Source organism: Oryza glaberrima, chromosome 11 (assembly GCF_000147395.1).
Source record: "Oryza glaberrima chromosome 11, OglaRS2, whole genome shotgun sequence".
NCBI lineage: Eukaryota > Viridiplantae > Streptophyta > Magnoliopsida > Poales > Poaceae > Oryza > Oryza glaberrima.
The window spans coordinates 25,338,738-25,364,466 of NC_068336.1; the positions used below are offsets into that span (position 1 = coordinate 25,338,738).

Below are 25,729 nucleotides of genomic sequence, written 5' to 3' on the forward strand. Positions count from 1 at the left end.
GAGAGAAAATATAATGATGCTAGCCGCGCAATCCATGCTATGCTAGTTATTATGAAAAACAGAAGCAAACAAACAACTTACAAGGTTCACAGTTGTTACAGAACCAAAAACAAAAATAACGAATAACAGCCACACCTCTAAAGTTGTACTGTCTGACAACCCAGCAGGGACAGATATACGATAACTACTAACCACTTTGCAAACCAAGAAACAAGCTCCTCAATCCTCAAGGCGAAGGTAGGCACACTTAGAACATAAAAAAAAAAGAAAGAAATTTGCGCAGTTTTTTTTCTTTTTTTTAATAATTAAGCAGTAGGAAGCTGCTATTCATATTTATGAAGAGATGCAATAAGTCTCAAGAGTGAAGATGGTGAACTCCAGCCTTGTGTCTTGCTGTAATTCTCCCAGCAACAGACCTGGCCAATATTGCAAGAGAAACAAACATGCATGTGCATATATCAACTTCCGCAACAGATTTAATAAATTTTGCCCCTGAAAACAAGACGAGTTGAGAGAGGGACAAGGATCACTGACCCTATCTATAACAACGTAGAACGAGCTGCAGTCACGGTCAGAACGGGCGAACGTAGAAACCGATAGCGTCAAGGTACGCCCCTGCGCGACCAAAGAAGCCAACAATGCTGCTATTAGTCTGCACTGGAAAGACGAAGGGATCTCCTCCACCTTCTCCAAAAGGTCCATAGGAAGCAGCATTGGTGACAAAGGTAAGCGAGGTTACAAGGTTGGCTAGTCCACAAAATGAACCAGTTGTCCCAGAAACTTTTATGAGATACTCCGAAGGACCAAGATCAATCTGCAAGCGAAGAAATACACACAATATTCAAAAACAGACAAGCTGGTGTTTGTATATGAGGACTGAGGTTGTAATTGCTAGGTAGCATATTAAGCGAAAATGAAGAATGAAAAATTAAGTCTGCATTTGCATTCGTTCCATGGCTTTGGAGGAAAATTTGGAGAGCACGTGAAACGATTGAACTCATTAGCATATGATTAATTAAATATTAACTTTTACAAACTTAGAAATAGATTTATTTAACTTTATATATATATATATATAAATATTCGTATTTTTCCGATCGTCACATTGATTTTTCGTCCCTCCGTAACCTCACGCGCACCTCCTCTCCAAATCACACATCCAATCCAATCCAACCCAAAAACAAAATCTCAATTTCAATCTCAATTTAAATACAAATAGGAATCATCACAAAATCCTAGAGAAAACACTACTACAAGACCACAAGAACATATTTCATCAACAACAACGACAACACAAGAACATCACATGCACAAAAACACCGACGCCGCAACGAAAGGGTGCTGCCGTTGTCGTAGGGACGCCGGGCTACCGCTGCCTCCCCTCCCGCTGGATCCAGCGGAGGAGAGAGTGCCGTCCCTGCCCACCACCGTGTGAGGGGGAGGGGGAGGGGGAACGGCGCCGCCGCCGGTGGGGAAGGGGAGCCTCCCCTCCCGCTGGATTCGGCGACGGGGAGGACGCCGCACCTGCCCGCCACCATGGGAGGGGGACGGGGAACGGCGCCGCCGCCGGTGGGGGAAGGGGAGCCTCCCCTCCCGCTGGATCCGGCGGCGGGGAGGACACCGCATCCACCCGCCACCGTGTGAGGGGGAGGGGGAACGACGCCGCCGCTTGTGGGGGAGGGGTAGCGGCGCCGCCGTTGGGACGCTGCACCACCGCTGCCTCCCCTCCCGCTGGATCCTGCGGAGGGGAGGGCGCCGCCCCTACCCGCCGCCTCCCTTCTTGCCACTTGTAGCCAGCCACCGTGGGAGGGGGAGGGGAAGGGCGCCGCCGCGGCGGAGGGGAAGGGGAGCGACGTCACCGTGGGAGGGGGGGAGGAGGAGCGGTGCCGCCGCGGCGGAGGGGGAGAGGCGACGGTGTCACCGTGGGAGGGGGAGGGGGAAGGGCGCCGCCGCGGCAGAGGGGGAGAGGCGACGGCGTCGTTTTGAGAGAGAGGGGGAGAAAAAATGATTTTAGAGTTAGGGTTTAGCTGACGACCTTTTATATAGGTTTGGATCAATCTGGAGCGTCGATCAAATTGGACAGCTGTGGCTGCTCCCACATCGGGCTGCGATTCCCAGGCCGCCACACAATTGGGCCGTCTCATGAGCCACATGTATGCTCCGCACGGAATAAATTCACTTTAGGTCCCTTAAGGCTGTTATTTCCTTATAAGACTACTAAACGGTGCATTTTTCGCAAAAATTATCTATATGAAAGTTGTTTTAGAAAACATATTAATCTATTTTTTACTAATACTTAATTAATTATAGATTAATAAACTACCACGTTTTCCGTAATAGTACTCTCTAAGAAAACGAAAATGGCTAATCTCTATCTATACTTATACTTCAAAAATTTGAAAATGTTTCCATCGTCCCTCTAAAATTAAAAAAGTAGCGAAAAAATTCCGATTGTATGTAGAAAGAAAAAAGTCCAATTTCATCGTTTATACGTTATCTACCTCTAATCTAATATAATCTAACATTATATATACCTATACCTAATCAAATTTTCGTCCGTCCTCACCTATATTTGTCCACAACGTCCCAAGTCCAACGCACAAGAAATCAGATAGAGTCCGCATCAAATAGTACTTCACCTTCAGTTACCCAGAAAAGAACTAACGAGAAATTTCAATTCGCGGGCTGAAAAATTAAGCTCTGAAAATTTCAATAAAATTCCAAAGAGTGTAATTGTAATTTAATTATACAAGTTTGTATAATTTAATTATACACCTACCAACTTAAAAAAATATCCAAATTTTTAAGGAAATTTGTATTTCAATTAATTACATAATGTAAATCTTTTTAACTTTTTCTTAATTTTCTTGTCTTTACACTTCCCGTGCAACGCACGGGCATTTTGCTAGTGTTTGTGCATATATATATATATATATATGTGCACTCCCTCTGTTTCAAAATGTTTGACACCGTTGATTTTTTAGCACATGTTTGACCGTTCGTCTTATGAAATTTTTTTTATGAAATATGTAAAACTATATGTGTACATGAAAGTATATTTAACAATGAAACAAATGATATGAAAAGAATAAATAATTACTTAAATTTTTTTGAATAAGACGAATGGTCAAACACGTACTAAAAAGTCAACGGTGTCAAACATTTTGAAATGGAGAGAGTATATATATATATATATATATATATTATAACGTACTTTGAAAAACATAATAATAAAAAACTAGAAAATTGTAGTTTAGCGTTGAAGGAAAAAAAAACATGACCTTACGCGATGGAACACTCCTATTATAGCTACCCCACGGTCCTGCACTGCGCTGCTGGCCATTATGATCAGTGTACGAAAATGCAAGTGAAGTTACGATAGTGCCACTGTAAATTGTCATGTTTTCCAGACGGTGGGGTGCTACCCGGATGTCACGGGCCCTCCCTGCGTTGCCACCAAAAGGCCCAACCCTGGAAAGTAGAGGCTGAGCAGCGCATACCGACCAAAAGATTAGAAAGGAGAAGGTGAAATACGAACATAAGCAAACGAACACATATTGCAAGAGATGAGCAGTAAATCAGTACATCTTCTTTCTTGCTTGCTTGTACTTTGTCAGGGATCTCTTCCTGTTGATCAAATAGCATCTCTCCTTCGAAATGCCTCTCCAAATCAAGGGATGGATTGTTAGGATTAAGGTTGGTTGTACGCAATGCAGCCTCTGCAGCCTCTACTTCCCAGAGCCTGGAGCAGCGACAGTCAATATCCACGTTGACGGTCTTAAGGGAGGTGAGATTCTCCAAGCCGGCAAACGCAAAGTCGAAATCACCATGAACATCTTTTGTCTCTGCAACATCAAAGCAAAGATATAGCTTCTGAGGCTTCTGCATGGCTCCTGGTCTGAATACCAGCCCCATTGCACGGCTTGCAAACTTGAGGTTTCCTAGATGAAAGAATGCTGTTGCGTGGCCATTAATCTCCAGCCTTGTTCCAGTCGCTTCTACCACTTCTAAATCCAAAGAATTAAGTAGACGAAGATCTGCAAGAATATTGAGATGTTCCTGCCGTAGTATCCTCACCATGATGGATAAGTCAGTGAGGCAGGAGAGCGAGGAATTTATCCACCTTGGCAGTGTGGAGAGTGGGCTCAACACTGCCCATACAGACCCTCGCCTGAGTATATGTTCAGTCCTCTGACGGGTAAATGCTGTAAATCTTCGAATGTGTGTAGGGATCGAATCTACTTGCAACATGAAATCCAAGGACAAATTTGGAGCAAAGATACAAAGAGCTTCGAGTTGTTTCGCATTGCACAAACATTGGAGCAAATGCTTCTCACATATCTTATCACATTTATGGAGTGAAATCTCTAGCACCCTCAGTTGACTAAACTGAATCACACTGGATGGCAATTCTTCTATCCTGGCCTCCTTTAGGTCTAGTGTTTGCAAAAACTGTAAATTTCCAATTCCTTTTGGAAGGTTAATGCAAACATCATAATATGCCTGAGTTAGCCTCAAATACCTCAAGTGAACCAAATTTTCCACACCCCTGATATTACGTCCGGTGCACTGTTCTAATTCCAAGACACGTAGAACTGGAAAGATGGAGAGGGAAGGCATTGAATTAATAGCATGCGAGGATACAACAAGTGTCCTCACATGAGGCAATCTTTTGGTAGGTATGCCGTGCTCTCCCTCTCTGTTTCGAAGGGATAGCCGATGTATGCTGTCTAGCTGAGGTGGAAAAGACTGCGAGCCATTGAATATCGTGACGAAGGCTTCTTCAACTGACAAGGAATTGATGTATTCAAGTACCAAATCGTGTACTTTACAAGCTTGCGCCCTCCCAAAGGCATCCACATCGATTGGTTGGATCATACTCCTATTAATAAGCTCGTTAAAGTACTTTTCTCCTAATTCATACAGGTTGTCATCTTGTCTTCCATGAACTAAATCTTCAGCTATCCATCTCTGTATCAAGTCATCTCTCCCAATTATATGGTCCTCCGGGAATATGCTTAGATATAAAAGATAATCTCTTAGCTGGGCATGCATATCACGGTAGCTAAGAGATAATATCAACCGCATGTCCTTCACACCATGATTATTCTCGAGTCCAGTACTAATTGAGTTGAATACACTATTCCACTGACCCTGAGTTTGTGTCGGTTTGTTTGCAAGTAGACTAGCTATGGTATTGATAGCTAATGGCCAGCCTTCGCACTTCTCTAGTATTTTCTGCGACACATCCTTTAATTCGGTTGGGCATCCTTCCTTGCCGAATATTTTGTAATACAACAGTTTTTCAGAGTCACCATCCGAAAGAGGTTGCAGTTGATGAATGATACCAAGTTCGTCAGAAGAGCAACATAATTTATTTGCAACTTCAGTATTGCGAGTTGTCGTGATTACTTTACTGCCAAGTTTGTTTTCAAAGAGAGCACACTTGATAAATTTCCATGGTTGTTCTTCCATATATCATCAATGACAATCAAGTACCTACAGTTTTTGCAGTGTGTTATAAGTTCGCAAAATTAACTTGGGAGCTACAATCAAGTTGAGATGTGGACCGGAGAACTCACCGGACGTACTATCAAATAATTAACCATGGTGCTTCGTATTGTATAGAGTTACTATATCCTTCATTTAATATATGATGTTGTTTACTTTTGGATATATATCTCTATCTCTACTATTATAAAAACTAGGAAGGAAGTCCGTGCATGTGTGGGCAATTTATTATTTTTTTAATAAAACACTACTGAAAAAGTCATATATCATCGTAAAAAACTATAGATTACCTCATAACCTTACCGTAAAAGAAGAAAATATTTATACCGTGAAATAGACCATAGATTTCGATATACTAAATGGCAATGTCTATCATATTTAAACAAAAATCGCTTTGTTTTGGTAGTCTCTCATATCTACATACTATTTCATGTTTTTTTGGACAAATATTTTTCTCTCACAGGAGGTAGGGTGTGTATATGTGCATTCATAGGGTGGGTATGCACACTTTTATATGACCGTCTATGATTGTCTTTTACATTGTTAGTTAAAAAAATAATTTGAAGAAAATTGGCGAGGGTGGCATGAAGCAGCGCCATGGCAGCGTGGCTTCTTCGTCAACCTCGCAAAGAGTGGTCGCTACATATATATACATAATAACAGGAAAACCTTAGGGCTACAAAGAAAAAAATAGAAAACTACCAGACAGGGTGAACCATATATGCACTCTTCTTTTTTGTTTTTGACATCTCTTATGTATGTACGTGCATAGAGAGGGATTAGCTGGTTCTTAGGAGAGAGGGATTAGCTGGTTAAGTTCTAAAGTACTTATCAGATTGACCACGTTTACCGAATTGCTAAATGGTGTGTATTTTACAAAATAACTTTTATTATATAAGTTTTCTAAAAAAAATAAAATCTATTTTCAAGTTTGTAATATTTAATACTCGAATAATCATGTGCTAATGATTTTTGTCTTTTCACGTTCCTGCATAAGCTAAATCAATGATCCAGATCGAATGAAGGTTAAGTAGGAGAAAAAGGATATTGATATGGTGTCAAATGAATATATTTGATGTTCAATTTCCTAGTAATATATGAATAGAGTAAACACATAATACATGAAAATATATTTATAATAAATTTAGTAACATCCTTTGGTCATATTAGTATTTTTTACAATAGGGAGTGAATAATTTTTGAAAATTCTACCCACAGTTGAAGTTGTTTTTATTTTGAAAAATGTAAGTCTAATTTAACAACCACATAATCTATACTTTTAATTTATTTATATTTTTTTTTGGATGTTTCGATGACATGCGTCTGATTTGAATACAACTTGAAATAGCATATTTTTTTTTACAACTTAAGGCATAGTTAATATGGGTATAAATTATTAGTTTGGTTTTCTATCAAATCTAAATGAGAAGGAAAAAAAAAGAAAAATAAGGATGTGGGATCCGACATGAGTACGTAACGTACATAGGAACATATTTTTTTCCTAAGGATGAATATATGTGTACATATTGTACGTAGGTACATACTTTTCTTAAGGATGGATACCTAAGTACGTGTATATTGGCCAGTAGTGGCATTACTACATACTACATGGACCTTTTTACAGATAAATTTAATTAGTAATTTTTAAGATAGCTCTAATAGTTGAAAATAATGGGTCCACCAGATTAAATAAAAATCGATGGTCAAATGTTTTTCTTTTTTTCTTACAATTTCTATGATTTATTAGAGTGTCACATGACGGTAGACGAGCGTATATATGGTACTATGTGGCAGATTAGAAGAGTTTGTAGGAAGTTTATCCCCTTGATTACTTTTTCTCCCTTTCCTCTTTATGAAAATATTTGCAACAATAATTTTTAAATTACCACAATCTTCTAAATTATATATTTATTTGTAACAATATATTTTAGATCGTCATAATTTTTATCTTTTAAATCATACGTTCATTTTTTTTATCTATTTAGACCATTGTGTTATTTATGATAAAATCACAATTAGAATTTATGGCATATGTTGTCTACTTCACTTGTAAAATGTATATTCTTTTAGCATCTATTTGCTATCCCTTGAATGTCATTCAAACATGTATGTAAAATTATAAAAAGAAAGTGACTATAATTATTTCATCTTATACCTCTTCATTGGCATGCATAAATAAAATAGTAAGTGATTACATATTATTATTGTTAGATTGATTTTTTAAAGCCTCACCGATAAGAAGAATGCCCGAGCAGCTGAAAACATATACTTTTAAATTATATAATTTTATTGTACTTTTTTTACCATATTTGTGGAGTAATAAATTTTGTTTTCCTACTATAGAAAATACTATTTACAAAAAATTATTTTTTTCTACTACCGACTTACATATATATTTTTGGTTTTCTTTTTACTCGCGTACATATGTATTTTTTTAATTAAAAAGTACCTTTTTAATAGTTTTTTTTGTCGTACATATGTACTTTTTTCCCGATCGTGCATACGTACATGAGATTTTTTTTTTCCCGTGGTGCGTACATACGTGAGATTTTCCTTTTTTTTTTTCCATTGTGCGTACGTACCTGACGTGAGACTTTCCCCTTTTTTTTTTCCACTGTGCTTCGTAAGTAGGAAGCAAATACATCTAATCTAATGGTGTAAAATAATAGGTCTACCAACTTAAATGAAAATCGACGGTGAGATTATAAAATGCCATGTGACAATCTAAGAGCGTTTGTAGGAACGCCACATGGCGGTTTAGGAGTGTTTATAGTAAAATTAATGGACTTTTAGTATATAATAGAATAGAATAGAATAGATAGATAGATAGATAATAGACTAGTTGGGCGGTCCGCGTAATTACGCGGTTAGCATCAATTTAAAATTATCTATTCTTTACACATGATTCTATTTAAAATTATCATTTCCGTGATTCTAATAATTTTATAGTTTTTTAAAGCCACGCCAATCGGTACCCCTTACTCCTTTGTCACCTTTTTATTTGCTTACTCGATCTACCACTACTTCTATTCATTCTTTTTAGAACTTTAAAAATTAGGCCTTATAGTTTTTAGAGTATATTGTCTTGATAGGTTTCTTATTCATAATTCTTAGAAGTATGTCAAACATCGCTAATTAACTACTCTATGGCCCGTCTGTTGCCACCGTCATTAGGATTATAAAGATCAAACATAATTATTGTTTGTGTTTTTTTCTTTCTATAAGTCTCACCAAATTGTTAGTGGCTTCGCCACTGTACCCCTCTACAGCCCGCCTGCTGCCTCCCTTCCTTATTTTCATTGAGATTTTAAAAATGGAACATGATTATCATTGGGGTTTATTTTTACTCTCTACAAGTCCTGCCAACCGTTGTGACCATGCTACTTAATGCCATGCCCAACGTCACTCACTCCTCTTAATCGTCATTGGAATTTTATTTGAGGATTTGTTTATAGTTTTTAGATATCCCATCAATCGCCAACATTCTACTCCTTTACAGGTCTATTGCTTCTCCCTTTTTTATTGTCATTTGTCATCATTGTGTTTTAGATGGACTTATTTTTTAAAAAACAAAATCATATTTTTCATTCCGATGATTTTTATTCAGAAATTATATTCCTACTTGAACTCTTATAATTATCATGTGTTCTAGATCGTCTATTATTTCAATATTCTTTATTTTAATTATAAATTTTAGTTATTTATAAATTATATTTTAGTTGAGTTATTCTTCTTTTTCTATTTTCTGAATTTATTTTATTTTTGATTTCGAATTTTAATTAATCTCGTATTGTGTTCTATATAGACTATTATTTTAATATTTCTTATTTTTTATTTTCAATCGCAATTGTTTCAAAATTTTATTTCTACTTGAACTCTCTTTTTTATTTTTTTTATTTTGGATTTTATTTGATTTTTATTTTGAATTTTAATTAATCGTATTAGATTCTTATATGGTTTTTTCTTTCAATATTTCTTATTTTTAATTTCGAATTTTTGTTATTTTCAAATTGTATTCCTACGTGAACTCTTCTTTTATTTTTATTTCTAATTTTGTATTTTATTTTATATTTGTTCCGAATTTGAATTAATCTCGTATTGGTTCTTATATGGACTCTTCTTTCAATATTCCTTATTTTAATTCCAAATTTAAGTTATTTTTAAATTGTATTCCTACTTGGACTCTTCTTTTTTAATTTTGGGATTTTATTTTATTTTTATTCTCAATTTTGGTTAATCTCGTATTAGGTTCTTATATGAACTCTTCTTTCAATATTGCTTTTTTTAATTCCTACTTTTAGCTATTTTTAAATTGTATTTATACTTGGACCTTTTTTTTTCTCCGATTAATGTGGGAATTTCTAGCCCCCACAGCGAACGTGGTGCCTCCTTTTAAAGCTGTTTTAATAATATTGTAGATTGAAGATGTTTTTGCCGTTATTTTGGTATGTTATCCGTGTATGAGTTGGTTTTTAAGTTCGTTCGCTTTTGGAAATACAAATCCGTATTTGAGTCGGTTGTTAAGTTCATTCGCATTTGCAAATGTATAAGGAATCGTATAAGAAATCTTTTCTAAAAACTCGCATGCAACTCATGTTTTTCTAATAAAGTATATATACAAACGAATTTAACACAGTGAATTTCACCTTAATTAAACCATATAACAATAATAAGATTAAAATAGTTTTCACCTGTTGCAACGCACGGGCATTTTTCTAGTATATATATAAATTCGATCATCTATCTATTATATTATGAAGACAATTTTGAAAGGAGACACCAAGTTTTCTATGGGGGCTAGAAATTCCTACATTAATCGGAAAAAAGGAAAAGAAGAGTACAAGTGGAAGTACAATTAAAAAGTAACTGAAATTTGGAATTAAAAATAAGCGGTATTAAAATAAGAGTCCATCTAAGAACCTAATATGAGATTAACTTAAATTCGGATTAAAAAATGAAATAAAATACAACATTAGAAAAAAAGAAAAGAAGAGTTCAAGTAGGAATGTAATATAAAAATAATTTAAATTCGGAATTAAAACTAAGCGATATGGAAATAAGAGTCCATATCGGAACACAATACGGGATCAATTAAAATTTAAAATAAAAATAAAATAAAATATAAAACATAAAAATAAAACAGAGAGTTCAATTAGGAATACAATTTTAAAACAACTCAAATTGAAAATAAAAATAAGAAATATTAAAAGAATAGTCCATATAAAACACAATACGATATTAAATAAAATTCCAAATAAAAATAAAATAAATTCTGAACTTAGAAAACGAAAAATAAAAGTTCAACTAGGATTACAATTTATAAAGAACCAAAATTTGTAATAAAAAGAAGAACTATTGAAAGATGATACCATCTAGAACACAAGAAAGGATTACTTAAAATTTGGAATAACAAATAAAATAAATTCTAAAAAATAAAAATAATTATCGAAGTTTAAGTAGGAGTACAATTTAGGAAAAAGTACGAATTACACGCCCAACTATGGTGGTCGACCGAATTACCCCCCTGAACCACAAAACTGGACATTCTTCACCCCCAACTATGAAAACGAGACGAATTACCCCCGTCGACCTAATCTGCGGTGGTTTTGGTTTACGTGGCGTACGCATGGTAGTCCAGTCAGCATTCTATTTATAAAAAAGTGGTGGGGTCCACCTGTCATACTCTCTCATCTCTCTCTCACTCTCTGTCTCTCTCACTCATCCTCTCTCTCGCGTGGGTCAAGCGGCAGCAGCGGCGCACACAGCGGGTGGTGGCGCAGCTGAGGCGAAGACTGAGCGGGCGCTAGAGGCGGCGGTGGGCGGCTGTGATGGAGGCGGGAAGGCGGGCGGTCGGCGCGGGGACGGGCAGGCCGACGGTCAGCGTGGACGGCGCGGACGGCGGCGCTCATGGCGGCACGCACACGCATCCGAACCCGAGCGGCGAGGTGGGCACATGGATCGGCGACGGCGTCCCGTGGAGGCGGCGCATGTAGGCCGAGATGAAGGACTCCGCCGTCATGCAAACGGCCGGCAACGGCGGAAGCAAAGAGAGCGCGGGCGGTGCCAGGCTGTTGCTGCAGCGGGTGGTCAGCCGCGGCAGCGCGGACGAAGGAGGAGCCGGTGGCGGCGGGGGCCGAGGAGGAGAAGGGCGGCGAGGATGCGGCGGCGGCCACGGCGACTAGGATGCCTTCATCGAAGCCGGAGACGAGGAGGATGTCTGCTTGCAAACCAACGCCCGCCTCTGTCTCAACCGCCGCCGCTAGCGCCTACCTCCGTCTCAGCGGCTAGCGCCTACCTCCGTCTCAGCTGCCCGCCGCCGCCAGCGCCCGCTCCGCCTCCGCCTCAGTCACCCGCCGCCGCCGCCAGCACCCGCTCCACCTCCGCCTTAGCCGCGCCGCCGCTGCCGCTTGACCCACGCGCGAGAGAGAGGATGAGTGAGAGAGAGAAAGAGAGGAGAGAGATGAGAGAGTATGACAGGTGGACCCCACCACTTTTTTATAAATAGAATGTTGTCTGGTCTGCCACGCGTATGCCACATAGATCAAAACCACCGCGGATTGGGTCGAGGGGGTTAATTCGTCCGGTTTGCATAGTTGGAGGTGAAGAACATCCGGTTTTGTGGTTCAGGGGGGTAATTCGATCGACCGCGATAGTTGGGGGGGTAATTCGTACTTTTTCCTACAATTTATAAATAAAACAACATCGGAATGAAAAATGTAGAATTTTCAGAAAAAATATAGAACAAAACGATGACAAATGACAACAAAGAGGGGAGAAGCAACAGACCTGTAAAAGACTAGAGTGGTGACAGTTGATGGGACATCTAAAAACTATTAACATGACCTCAAAAAGAATCCCAATAACGATTAAAAGGAGGGACGACATACAATGATGGAATATATTTTATAAATAAAAGAATATCAGAACGAAAAATATGGAATTTTCAAAAAAAAGTTCATATAGAATACAATGATGACAAATAACAATAAAGATGGGAGAAACGATAGGCCTATAAAGGAATAGAGTGTTGGCGGTTGATGGGACATCCAAGAACTATTAACAAAACCCCAACTAGAATCCTAATGACAATTAAAAGGAGAGACGATGAACACGGTCACGACGGTTGGCTAGACTTCTAAAAAGTAAAAAATAAACTCAATGATAATCATGTTCGATTTTTAAAATCTCCATGACAACAAAGAGTGAAGCAACGACCGAGCCATAAAGAAGTACAGTGGCAAAGCTGCTGACGGTTTGGCGGGACTTTCTAGAAAGTAAAACATGAATCAAAACGATAATTATATTCGATTTTTAGAATTCCAATGACAATCAAGAGATGAGGCAGTGGATAGGTCGTAAAGGAGTATGGTGGTAGCGTTTGACGTGACTTCTAAATTAAAATTAAAAAATTGAAACCCAATGAGACAATAAACTCTAAAAACTACAAGATATAATTTTTAAATGTTTCAAGGAGAATAAATAGAAGCAGTGGTAGATCGGGGAAGAAAATAAAGAAGGTGTGACAAAAGAAGTAGGGGGTAGTGTCACACCCCAATCTGGCACCGCCGTACAACGGCACCTGACAGGAGCGTGTCGTAGGAATAACGGCGCGAACCGCTTCCTACGAAACCGCGATCTCGGTACCAGTCCCAGGACATAGTGCTGGTACCCACGGTGACAAATATGAATCATTGCAAATCGTTAAAATAAATAGAGGACTTATTTACCTTAACTTAGATTGTAGCTCAGAACAGCCCGAGAATGCAACCGACGACACGGACGAGGAAACACCAACAACAGCAGCAGCAGCGGAACCAACGGACTAACACCCAACACCACAGGCGACGGCTGGGAACCAGGACGAAACCCTAATCTTCACTTCACTTCATCTTCACTTCAAGGCGGAGGAACTATATATATTTATATAGAGCAAGGGTGAGTACTTTCGTACTCAGCAAGTCACGGGAACTTAGGTGTTAAATGCAAGCTTGGAAGAGGGGCAAGGTTGTTTTGCAAATCCTTTGTTTGAAATCATTTTTGAAATCACTAAGTGATTTCTTTCTTTTTAAGTTTGGGCTGAAAAGAGACTTGCGTCTCAATTCGACTTAAGAGATGCTTTTCAACAACTCAAATGGTAATGTACCGACCTCCCGGGTCAGATCATTACTTATCGGCTCCCAGAGCCATTTCACTTGATTAGGCGGCTCCCAGAGCCTTTTTCATTTTCTCGGACTCCCAGAGTCCAGCTGCCCAGCAGCACAACATTCCGCTTCCACTCGGGAAGCCTAGTCTATGATGCCTGTAGACATCCCGAATCACACAGATTCGTTTCTGACCACTCAGGTCATCCATCTGCCACATAGGCTGATTCTGGTTACGATTCCCACACCGCAATAACTTTTCACAAAGCACAAGCAAACAAATCTACGCAACGGGAACCACCTTACATCCGCCCATGACCGTGGGCACGGCTGTTCGAACAGTTAGTTAACCTCTGCAGAGGGGTACACTTTACCCACAAGATACGAACTTATTCCGAACACCCGTCGGTATCGGAGGTTCGCAACAAAGCCTTTCCCAAGCCAACCCAAGGTTACCTCATGCCACATAGAAGGATCAAATCCTCACATAAATATAGGCCATTTTAGTTTTCACAAATCAAACTCCAACCACCTCGATCGGTAATCTGGCAAGCTTCTCTTCCTTGCCTTACCAGGAACCCGGTTTGGCTCCAACCGACCCCGCCCCGGCGTTCCCAACTATTGGCATGCGAGGTTTCCCTGAACCGACTAGTTACTTAGCCAGGGTGTCCCATTCCACCTTGTGGTTGCACTTTGATTATGTTCGATGAGTTTCCCACAGGAATCGGTCCTTATATGCGAATACGGGACAGTGCCACATAGGCACAACCCCCGCATCACGAGTTTTCGCAGTTCATTTTATTTTCAAACCCACCGACGCCACATGTCGGGTTTTCAAGGCTTCTCAAACCCATTTCCCAAATTTTCGACAATCAACGGTGTATGTGAGATATTTGGTATACGCGCTCAGAGAGCACGGATACCGAGGTACCACAAGGGTGGAGCGACAAGGAATCAGGGTAGTACAGCCTACAGGAATTAGTGCGACTACTGGGTAGGTCCGTCGGTTTGACATGCAAACCGAGGCCAAGCATGTTATAGGAGTGATTCTAATAATGCAAGTTGCAAACAAAATAATAATGATTTTCCAATTATAGGAGCAATTGATCAAAGGGTGACTTGCCTTGCTCAAGGTCTTCACGAAGCTTCACGATTCTTCGAGAAAACCCGCGATCGACGAAAATCCGGTAACCGCAACTATACGCAAACAATCAAAAACCTAAACAGAAGACCAAAGGAAAGATCCTATTTAGACTAAATAATAGTGCCATTAAATAGATATCAATTTTACGAAATTACTGGAAGTTGAACGGAGTCAATCGGAGCTACGGATTGTCAGATATGAATTTTTGGAAGCTCGAATGGGATTTTCCGGACAAGGAAATGATTTATCGGACTTTTCCGGAATACGAGAAATGGTTTATGGAATTTATAGAAATAATATTCACAAGAATATTATTGACAGTCACTGACGAGTGGGGCCAAGGGTGTACCGTTCAAGGAGGGGATTTAAATGGACTTTGTTCTTGGGGGATGGACACTCGGCTTGGGAAGAGGGAGGAATAATAGACTTCGTTTGTTTTAATAGGCTGAGGAGGGGGGGTCGGCCGATGGGCCAAGCCCACGAGCCAGAGGAGAGAGGGGGGTGGCTGACTGGGCAGGGGTGGACTCGGTCAAGCGGCCGAGCGGCTGAGGTGGCGTCCACGTGGACAGCCACGGCGGCAAGGCGAGACGGGAGGAGGAGGCGCGCCCGGAGATCGGACGGCCGACGACGCGCGAGGCGTTCCGGCGAGCGGCGGCGAACCGGAGCGAGCGGCGGGCACCGGAAGCGAGAGGGGGCCAAGGGGGTTCCATCCACCGGCTCGGATGTGGGAGGGGAGGCGTGACGGCGGCCGGCGACGGCGGCCGTGCGGCGGCGGGATGGGTGGCACGGCGTGGGCGCGGCCGACGAGGCGGGCGGCCGCGGCGGCGAGCCGGGGAGGTTCGAGGGGGCCCGGGGATGGTGGCGGCGCAAGGAATCGTCGGGCGGGGGACCGACGGCGGCGGATTGCGGCGGCGGCCATCGCCGGCGGAGAAAAGGGGAAAAAAATTCGTCGGGGCAACGGGAGTCCAATTCACCGGGGAAGGAGCTTCTACACGGCTCCGGGAACTCGTTTCAAGCGACGGGCGGCGACGAGCTAGCCTAGGGAGTCATGGCGACGGTGAGCGACCTCCGGGGCAGGGCAAGGCGGCCGGCGAGCTATGGCGAACGGCGACGGGCGCGGCGCGGCGTCTAAGCGCGAGAGCACGAGGGTGACGGCACTGCGTTCATCGAGACGAAGAACACGGTGGGGAGCTCACCGACGAGAGGGGTGCGGCGTTGGCGGCGCGGATGGAGTCGCGGCGAGACGAAGGGAGGGAGAGGTGGCGCCCGGAGCTCCTCGTCACGCGTCCACGCACGCACCGGCTCCCTCGGTGCTCGGCGACAGACGGCGACGGCAAGGACAGCGGGAAGGCAACAATGGCGCGGTGAAGGCGAGGGAAAAACGAGAGGGATATGGGGAGGAGGCTCGGGCTTTATAGGCGCGGGGGATGTCGGTTTGGGGAGGGAGGAAACCGACCTCGTGGGCGGTCAAGGATGCAAGGGCGGCGAGCTGGCGGTCGTTGACGCGTGCAGCCAAGGCGGCGGCAGGTGATGACGCCGGCGGTGTCGGGCAAAAGTGGAAAAGGAGGGGAAAAAGGGAGCTAAAAGGAGGGGAAAAGGGAGCTCTTCTCTTTGCCGAGTTGGGGAGGGAGAGGGATGGGAGCGGGAGCTCGGCCTCACGGTTTTGGCAGGACACGCGTGGAGCGGCTCGGGCACGCGCTGCAGAGCTCGCGGCAGGCAGCGGGGCCGAGCGGCAGCGCGGCGCAGGCGCTGACGGTGGCGGCGACCGGGCGGTCGGCCACGACTGGCGCGTGCGCGGGAACCAAAGGCGGTGGCGGGTTCAAATGGCGGCGACGGTGAGAGAAGAGGGAGAACGAGCGAGAGAGAGAGGGAGAGAGGGAGAGAGCGGCGCTCTCTCTCTCGACTCGATCGCGTGCAACGCATGTGCGAGGGGAGAGGAAGGCTGGGAGGGGAGAGGTGGGCTGGACTGAGAGGGGGAGATGGGCCGGGGAGGAAGAGTCGGCCCACTGAGCCTGAGGGAGGCAAAATAGACTTCTGCAGAGGAATTGAATTGGAGAGAATTGGAGTTTGGATTTGGATTCAAATTCGATATTCGAACTCGAGGGTTCAGGGAGGAAACAAGGAAGGCTCAAGATAGGGTTTGGTATTTTTCGGAATTGGGAGCGAGTGTTTAGCGAGGATTCAAAGGATGCGATTGAATTTCGGAATTTGATTTGGAGACTTGAATCGGAAGAGGAATTTGAGGTGGAGGATTTTGATTTCGATGAGAGGGAACAACGGGATTTGAATTGAGATCCTTGGCACAACTTAGACTCGCACACAAAGAACGAAATTTTCGCATATAGGATTTTGCCGAATTAGTTTTTAACGTCTCACGAGAAGCGGAGCGTTACAGACCCACCCTCCTTACAAGAATCTCGACCCCGAGATTCGAAGGTGGATCACACACACGAAACCAAAAAGAGATCTTCAGACTCCTTCACAGCTTCAGACTCTGCTGGTCTTTCTTTATCTCAATGTTGCAAACTTGCCACAAAACGGTCTGGTACTCTGACTCACTTAGCATGCTTCAACTTACTGTGGCTCGATTCTTGCATGTGGAACATGTTCTTCACCTGCTCCTTCAACTTGCTCGAGATTCATAACTTTTCCATTTGTTTCTACTTGCACATGGTTCAGACGACTTTGTCCAACAGGCGGTGACGTCAGCGAGATAGATCCACTGTTCGGTGCCTTCAAACTTTTTGGTCTAGATACGTTGGGAAGGCCTGTCGTTGGTTGAACTCGCTTTGACTTGACTTTCTGAGGGCAATACCACGAATAGTGTCCCATCTCATGGCAGATGAAACATTCGACTCCTGCCTTATGACCACGTCTTTTCGGAGGTGGAGAGCATGACACGGAATTACTTCCTTCAAGGCTTTTACTGTTGATCACTGTGGTTTGCTGACTAGATTCTGACATTGTCGAACGAGACGTAGAACCAGAACCATTGGAATACTGAGATTCTCCCTGATAGTACTGCACTGGCGGGTTTGTTTTTCGACGCAAACCTTCTTTTGCTTGAACCTCTAAGGATATTACTTTGCGTTTCTTGTATTCTTGCATCTCTTTTTCTGTATCTTCTAGTAACAAGGCCTTATCGACCATATGTTGAAACGTCGGAAAGTCGTGAGCCAAAAGTTTCACTCGCAACTTCGCATCCATTCCTTTTAGAAACCTCATGATCTTCTTGTTATCAGTGTCTACATCTTCTGGGGCATATCGGGCCAATCTATTGAAGTGACTCAAATACTCGTTGATACAAGAGGATCCTTGCTTGATATTTGCAAATTCTTCCTTCTTCAAATCAATTATGCTTTCTGGGATGTGTGCTGAGCGAAAGGCTTCGGCAAATTCTGTCCAAGCGATGGTACTAGTATCTGGATGGGCGACGCAGTAGTTATCCCACCAATCTGCGGCAGGTCCTCTTAACAGATATGCAGCGTAAAGGGTTTTCTCTTGCGGAGTACACTGTACCAGATTTAATCTCCTTTCCACATCTTTGATCCAATCGTCAGCTTCAATAGGCTCAGTTGCTTGAGAGAACTCCGGTGGACGAGATCTCAAGAAATCATTCAGTTTTGATCGGCCATTATCTTGAACCATATGGGATTGACGCTCTTGTGTGTGTTGTTGTTGCATAGCAATTATATTCTGAATCACTCCTTGTAATATCTGGGTCTGCATGGCCATGAGTTGGTGAAGGTCCACTGGTGGGGGTTGATTACCTCTTGAGACATCATTAACTGATCCGGAAGCAATCGTATGATCACTCTCGGCTTCTTTCTCATATGTCCGGTTAACTGGTTGATCGGGAATTTCTGACTGAACTGGCTCTTCTTCAAAACCAAAGCGGTTAGGGGCACGGATCTGACGGGTAGAACGACGAGCCATCTGCTTCAGAGCGACTGAGATCTGACCGAACCAGAAATGGGATAAGAAAAGGAGGAAAACAAAAACACTAGATCAAAACGGTTTTCGAAAATGCAGAAGACTTAGGTGGTGTATTCCAGCCGGTAACCCAACTGGTCTAACACCTGAACACGGACTACCAAACAAACTCACACACTAGTTCACCACAACTCCTACCGAGCGGGTGACGGAGCTAGGGTTGCCTACCAACAAGGGCTTAACTAAGACTCCTAGAGGCTTGAGCACACCTTTCTTCAACTGGGCGTGAAGACAGGTTTACTCTAGGTTAAAAGTCAAAACAAATGATTAACTTCTACTTTTGGACACGAAAAGATTTTTCGCAAAACTAGAGCTAAAGGGGACAACGACACCTTAGCTTTCACAGATAGTTTTTGTACTCAAATAATGCCATCTTATTTAGGGGTTTCGATCCTAGGGCCAACTAAGGCTCTGATACCATCTCTGTCACACCCCAATCTGGCACCGCCGTACAACGGCACCTGACAGGAGCGTGTCGTAGGAATAACGGCGCGAACCGCTTCCTACGAAACCGCGATCTCGGTACCAGTCCCAGGACATAGTGCTGGTACCCACGGTGACAAATATGAATCATTGCAAATCGTTAAAATAAATAGAGGACTTATTTACCTTAACTTAGATTGCAGCTCAGAACAGCCCGAGAATGCAACCGACGACACGGACGAGGAAACACCAACAACAGCAGCAGCAGCGGAACCAACGGACTAACACCCAACACCACAGGCGACGGCTGGGAACCAGGACGAAACCCTAATCTTCACTTCACTTCATCTTCACTTCAAGGCGGAGGAACTATATATATTTATATAGAGCAAGGGTGAGTACTTTCGTACTCAGCAAGTCACGGGAACTTAGGTGTTAAATGCAAGCTTGGAAGAGGGGCAAGGTTGTTTTGCAAATCCTTTGTTTGAAATCATTTTTGAAATCACTAAGTGATTTCTTTCTTTTTAAGTTTGGGCTGAAAAGAGACTTGCGTCTCAATTCGACTTAAGAGATGCTTTTCAACAACTCAAATGGTAATGTACCGACCTCCCGGGTCAGATCATTACTTATCGGCTCCCAGAGCCATTTCACTTGATTAGGCGGCTCCCAGAGCCTTTTTCATTTTCTCGGACTCCCAGAGTCCAGCTGCCCAGCAGCACAACATTCCGCTTCCACTCGGGAAGCCTAGTCTATGATGCCTGTAGACATCCCGAATCACACAGATTCGTTTCTGACCACTCAGGTCATCCATCTGCCACATAGGCTGATTCTGGTTACGATTCCCACACCGCAATAACTTTTCACAAAGCACAAGCAAACAAATCTACGCAACGGGAACCACCTTACATCCGCCCATGACCGTGGGCACGGCTGTTCGAACAGTTAGTTAACCTCTGCAGAGGGGTACACTTTACCCACAAGATACGAACTTATTCCGAACACCCGTCGGTATCGGAGGTTCGCAACAAAGCCTTTCCCAAGCCAACCCAAGGTTACCTCATGCCACATAGAAGGATCAAATCCTCACATAAATATAGGCCATTTTAGTTTTCACAAATCAAACTCCAACCACCTCGATCGGTAATCTGGCAAGCTTCTCTTCCTTGCCTTACCAGGAACCCGGTTTGGCTCCAACCGACCCCGCCCCGGCGTTCCCAACTATTGGCATGCGAGGTTTCCCTGAACCGACTAGTTACTTAGCCAGGGTGTCCCATTCCACCTTGTGGTTGCACTTTGATTATGTTCGATGAGTTTCCCACAGGAATCGGTCCTTATATGCGAATACGGGACAGTGCCACATAGGCACAACCCCCGCATCACGAGTTTTCGCAGTTCATTTTATTTTCAAACCCACCGACGCCACATGTCGGGTTTTCAAGGCTTCTCAAACCCATTTCCCAAATTTTCGACAATCAACGGTGTATGTGAGATATTTGGTATACGCGCTCAGAGAGCACGGATACCGAGGTACCACAAGGGTGGAGCGACAAGGAATCAGGGTAGTACAGCCTACAGGAATTAGTGCGACTACTGGGTAGGTCCGTCGGTTTGACATGCAAACCGAGGCCAAGCATGTTATAGGAGTGATTCTAATAATGCAAGTTGCAAACAAAATAATAATGATTTTCCAATTATAGGAGCAATTGATCAAAGGGTGACTTGCCTTGCTCAAGGTCTTCACGAAGCTTCACGATTCTTCGAGAAAACCCGCGATCGACGAAAATCCGGTAACCGCAACTATACGCAAACAATCAAAAACCTAAACAGAAGACCAAAGGAAAGATCCTATTTAGACTAAATAATAGTGCCATTAAATAGATATCAATTTTACGAAATTACTGGAAGTTGAACGGAGTCAATCGGAGCTACGGATTGTCAGATATGAATTTTTGGAAGCTCGAATGGGATTTTCCGGACAAGGAAATGATTTATCGGACTTTTCCGGAATACGAGAAATGGTTTATGGAATTTATAGAAATAATATTCACAAGAATATTATTGACAGTCACTGACGAGTGGGGCCAAGGGTGTACCGTTCAAGGAGGGGATTTAAATGGACTTTGTTCTTGGGGGATGGACACTCGGCTTGGGAAGAGGGAGGAATAATAGACTTCGTTTGTTTTAATAGGCTGAGGAGGGGGGGTCGGCCGATGGGCCAAGCCCACGAGCCAGAGGAGAGAGGGGGGTGGCTGACTGGGCAGGGGTGGACTCGGTCAAGCGGCCGAGCGGCTGAGGTGGCGTCCACGTGGACAGCCACGGCGGCAAGGCGAGACGGGAGGAGGAGGCGCGCCCGGAGATCGGACGGCCGACGACGCGCGAGGCGTTCCGGCGAGCGGCGGCGAACCGGAGCGAGCGGCGGGCACCGGAAGCGAGAGGGGGCCAAGGGGGTTCCATCCACCGGCTCGGATGTGGGAGGGGAGGCGTGACGGCGGCCGGCGACGGCGGCCGTGCGGCGGCGGGATGGGTGGCACGGCGTGGGCGCGGCCGACGAGGCGGGCGGCCGCGGCGGCGAGCCGGGGAGGTTCGAGGGGGCCCGGGGATGGTGGCGGCGCAAGGAATCGTCGGGCGGGGGACCGACGGCGGCGGATTGCGGCGGCGGCCATCGCCGGCGGAGAAAAGGGGAAAAAAATTCGTCGGGGCAACGGGAGTCCAATTCACCGGGGAAGGAGCTTCTACACGGCTCCGGGAACTCGTTTCAAGCGACGGGCGGCGACGAGCTAGCCTAGGGAGTCATGGCGACGGTGAGCGACCTCCGGGGCAGGGCAAGGCGGCCGGCGAGCTATGGCGAACGGCGACGGGCGCGGCGCGGCGTCTAAGCGCGAGAGCACGAGGGTGACGGCACTGCGTTCATCGAGACGAAGAACACGGTGGGGAGCTCACCGACGAGAGGGGTGCGGCGTTGGCGGCGCGGATGGAGTCGCGGCGAGACGAAGGGAGGGAGAGGTGGCGCCCGGAGCTCCTCGTCACGCGTCCACGCACGCACCGGCTCCCTCGGTGCTCGGCGACAGACGGCGACGGCAAGGACAGCGGGAAGGCAACAATGGCGCGGTGAAGGCGAGGGAAAAACGAGAGGGATATGGGGAGGAGGCTCGGGCTTTATAGGCGCGGGGGATGTCGGTTTGGGGAGGGAGGAAACCGACCTCGTGGGCGGTCAAGGATGCAAGGGCGGCGAGCTGGCGGTCGTTGACGCGTGCAGCCAAGGCGGCGGCAGGTGATGACGCCGGCGGTGTCGGGCAAAAGTGGAAAAGGAGGGGAAAAAGGGAGCTAAAAGGAGGGGAAAAGGGAGCTCTTCTCTTTGCCGAGTTGGGGAGGGAGAGGGATGGGAGCGGGAGCTCGGCCTCACGGTTTTGGCAGGACACGCGTGGAGCGGCTCGGGCACGCGCTGCAGAGCTCGCGGCAGGCAGCGGGGCCGAGCGGCAGCGCGGCGCAGGCGCTGACGGTGGCGGCGACCGGGCGGTCGGCCACGACTGGCGCGTGCGCGGGAACCAAAGGCGGTGGCGGGTTCAAATGGCGGCGACGGTGAGAGAAGAGGGAGAACGAGCGAGAGAGAGAGGGAGAGAGGGAGAGAGCGGCGCTCTCTCTCTCGACTCGATCGCGTGCAACGCATGTGCGAGGGGAGAGGAAGGCTGGGAGGGGAGAGGTGGGCTGGACTGAGAGGGGGAGATGGGCCGGGGAGGAAGAGTCGGCCCACTGAGCCTGAGGGAGGCAAAATAGACTTCTGCAGAGGAATTGAATTGGAGAGAATTGGAGTTTGGATTTGGATTCAAATTCGATATTCGAACTCGAGGGTTCAGGGAGGAAACAAGGAAGGCTCAAGATAGGGTTTGGTATTTTTCGGAATTGGGAGCGAGTGTTTAGCGAGGATTCAAAGGATGCGATTGAATTTCGGAATTTGATTTGGAGACTTGAATCGGAAGAGGAATTTGAGGTGGAGGATTTTGATTTCGATGAGAGGGAACAACGGGATTTGAATTGAGATCCTTGGCACAACTTAGACTCGCACACAAAGAACGAAATTTTCGCATATAGGATTTTGCCGAATTAGTTTTTAACGTCTCACGAGAAGCGGAGCGTTACAGGTAGCAACTGGGCGAGACTTTTAAGAACTATAAAATTAGAAACATGAGAATGATAAGGTTTGATCTTTCAAAGTCTTAAGACAACGAAATAGCTATTTAACAAATTTTAAGTAAAACCATATTAAAAAGTAGATAACTTTGAATGGGTGCTAATTAACCACGTAATTGCGCGGGCCACCTAGTTTATTCATCTTGTTAAAAGAAGTATATTATACCCACGATACATGAACTTACAAGGTAAGTGCAAATAAGTGCAATATCTTACAAAATGCTCATTTTAGTACATATACTGGAGAAATGATCTTTGGAGGGTCGAGCGATTTCCACAATAGTCCCGGTTCTAATAAGAACTAGGACTAAAGATTGTGTTTAGTCCCGGTTAGTAGTACCAATCGGGAGTAAAGATTTATCTTTAGTCCTGATTGGTACTACCAACCGGGAGTAAATATTTATCTCCTATCTCTTATCGGTTAAGTCCTAGATAAGATCAGTTAAGTCCCCTCGATCTCTCCTCCCCTCAGATCCGATCTCATCCTCCTCCCTACTCCTCTCCTCCTCTCCCTTCTCCCCTTCCTCATCCTCCCCTCTACTCCCCATCCTCCCTCTGCGCGGGCGAGCGGCGGGCCGAGCGGCGGCCGGCGCGGGCAGGCGACCGGCGGCCGGCACGGGCAGGCGACCGGCGGCGGCGGGCATGCGGCCTGCGGCGGGCGCGCGGCGAGCCAGGCGGCAGCCAGTGCGGGCGAGAGCGAGCGGCGGGCCAGGCGGCGGCCGTCGCGGGCGAGCGCGGACAGGCGGCCAGCTGCGGCGGCCGCCGCTGCCGGGGCCGCGCACGCAGGCGGCGGCCGGCGTCCTCCCGTTTTCTTTTCTTTTTCTTTTTTTTTGTGATTTGTGATTCACTGGATGTATAAATTTGTGATTCATTGCATGGATCTGTGATGTTTTTATTTTGTGTGTAATTTATTTAAGGATTTGTGATATATTTGATTTGTATATATAAGTAACTTAGGATTTGTGAGGTGAATGATTTGGGATGTTACTTGATTCGGTGTTTGATTTAGGGATATGCATCTCACCCGATTTGGTAGAAAATACAGGGATTAACTCAGTCGGTAGAAAATTAACAATTGGAAAAAAAAAAGAAAAGGGGATAAACCGGGACGTGGCTCAGCTATTTTTAGTTCCGGTTGGTAACACCAACTGGCACTAAAGATAAATCTTTGCTTCTGGGTATCTAAACCGGGACTAAAGACTGCGATCTTTAGTCACGGATTCCTTCTCCCGGTTCGCTATCCGGGAGTAAAGGTGGTTGTAAACCGGGAGAGATGTGGGGTTCTCCAGTAGTTACACTAACTTTGCTAGTCCATGCAAACCAGACCAAAATGATCCAAATAAAGAGAACTGATCCGTTGTGGCACACCCAACATCACTACATGCTCATGCTTCCGCGCTGTTGTTTTAACGGTTTTGCAGAGAATACAAAAAACATATCATTTGGTCATCAAATTAAAGTCCCATGTCAAGCTCTCTCTCCAGAATACAAATTCACGCTAATATAGAGGGAGATCCTATTGCACGAAGCTGTGCCAGTAGTGCACGTGTCCCCCGGGGTTGTCATGGGTGTTGTCGCCGCTCCAGAGACTGGCGCAGGATCCGCCCGTCCAAGGACCACCCAAGGCTGCCACAGTCGTCATCGCCGCTCCCGTGCCTGCCAGCAGTGGATCCAGCCCTCCCAAGGCCGCCATCGCTAACGTGCCCGCCGACAGCTGATACGGCCCTCCCAATGCTATCGCGGACATCATCGTTGCTCTTGTGCCCGACGACAGTGGTTCCACCCCTCCCAATGCCCGAGGCAGTGGACGTGGCCGGATTGGTCACTCCCAAGGCTGGCACCGTCGTCTTCATCCCTCCTAAGGTCACTATTGTCGTTGTCTCCGCTCCCATGCCCGCCATCCATGAATCTGACCCTACAAAGTTCGAGAGCGATGTATCCGCCGCTCCCGCGCGAGGCCGGCGCCGTCGTTGGTGCTGACCACGTCGCCATCGATCCACTGCCTCCTAGAATAGCCTACCTATGAAGTGGTTGGTCGCGAGAGCCGAGAGGAATGAGAGAGAATGGGAAAAGGGAGAATACTAGGCGAGTGGTGGAGGAAAGTGGTGGAGAAAAGGGGATCTTATAAAATCGGCTCGAAATCGCCATGAAAAACCAAACATGGAAGAAATTCCATATGAGATCTAAAAACTGATTACGACATCGAGAAACGAATATAGAGGTAATTTATAGTCAGTCAGAACGAATCTATTGAGTTTTTTTCTTTGCAATTTAATTATTTTCAATAATAATCAAGGTTCCATGCATGTATTTCCTTGCTTTGAATTAA

General features: G+C 44.9%; 1 pseudogene; it reads right to left on the minus strand.

Moving 5' to 3' along the window:
* Nucleotides 1-571: 571 nt before the first annotated feature.
* LOC127755873 (disease resistance protein RGA5-like) lies at nucleotides 572-25,292 on the minus strand (annotated as a pseudogene).
* Between the last annotated feature and the right edge of the window lie 437 nt (nucleotides 25,293-25,729).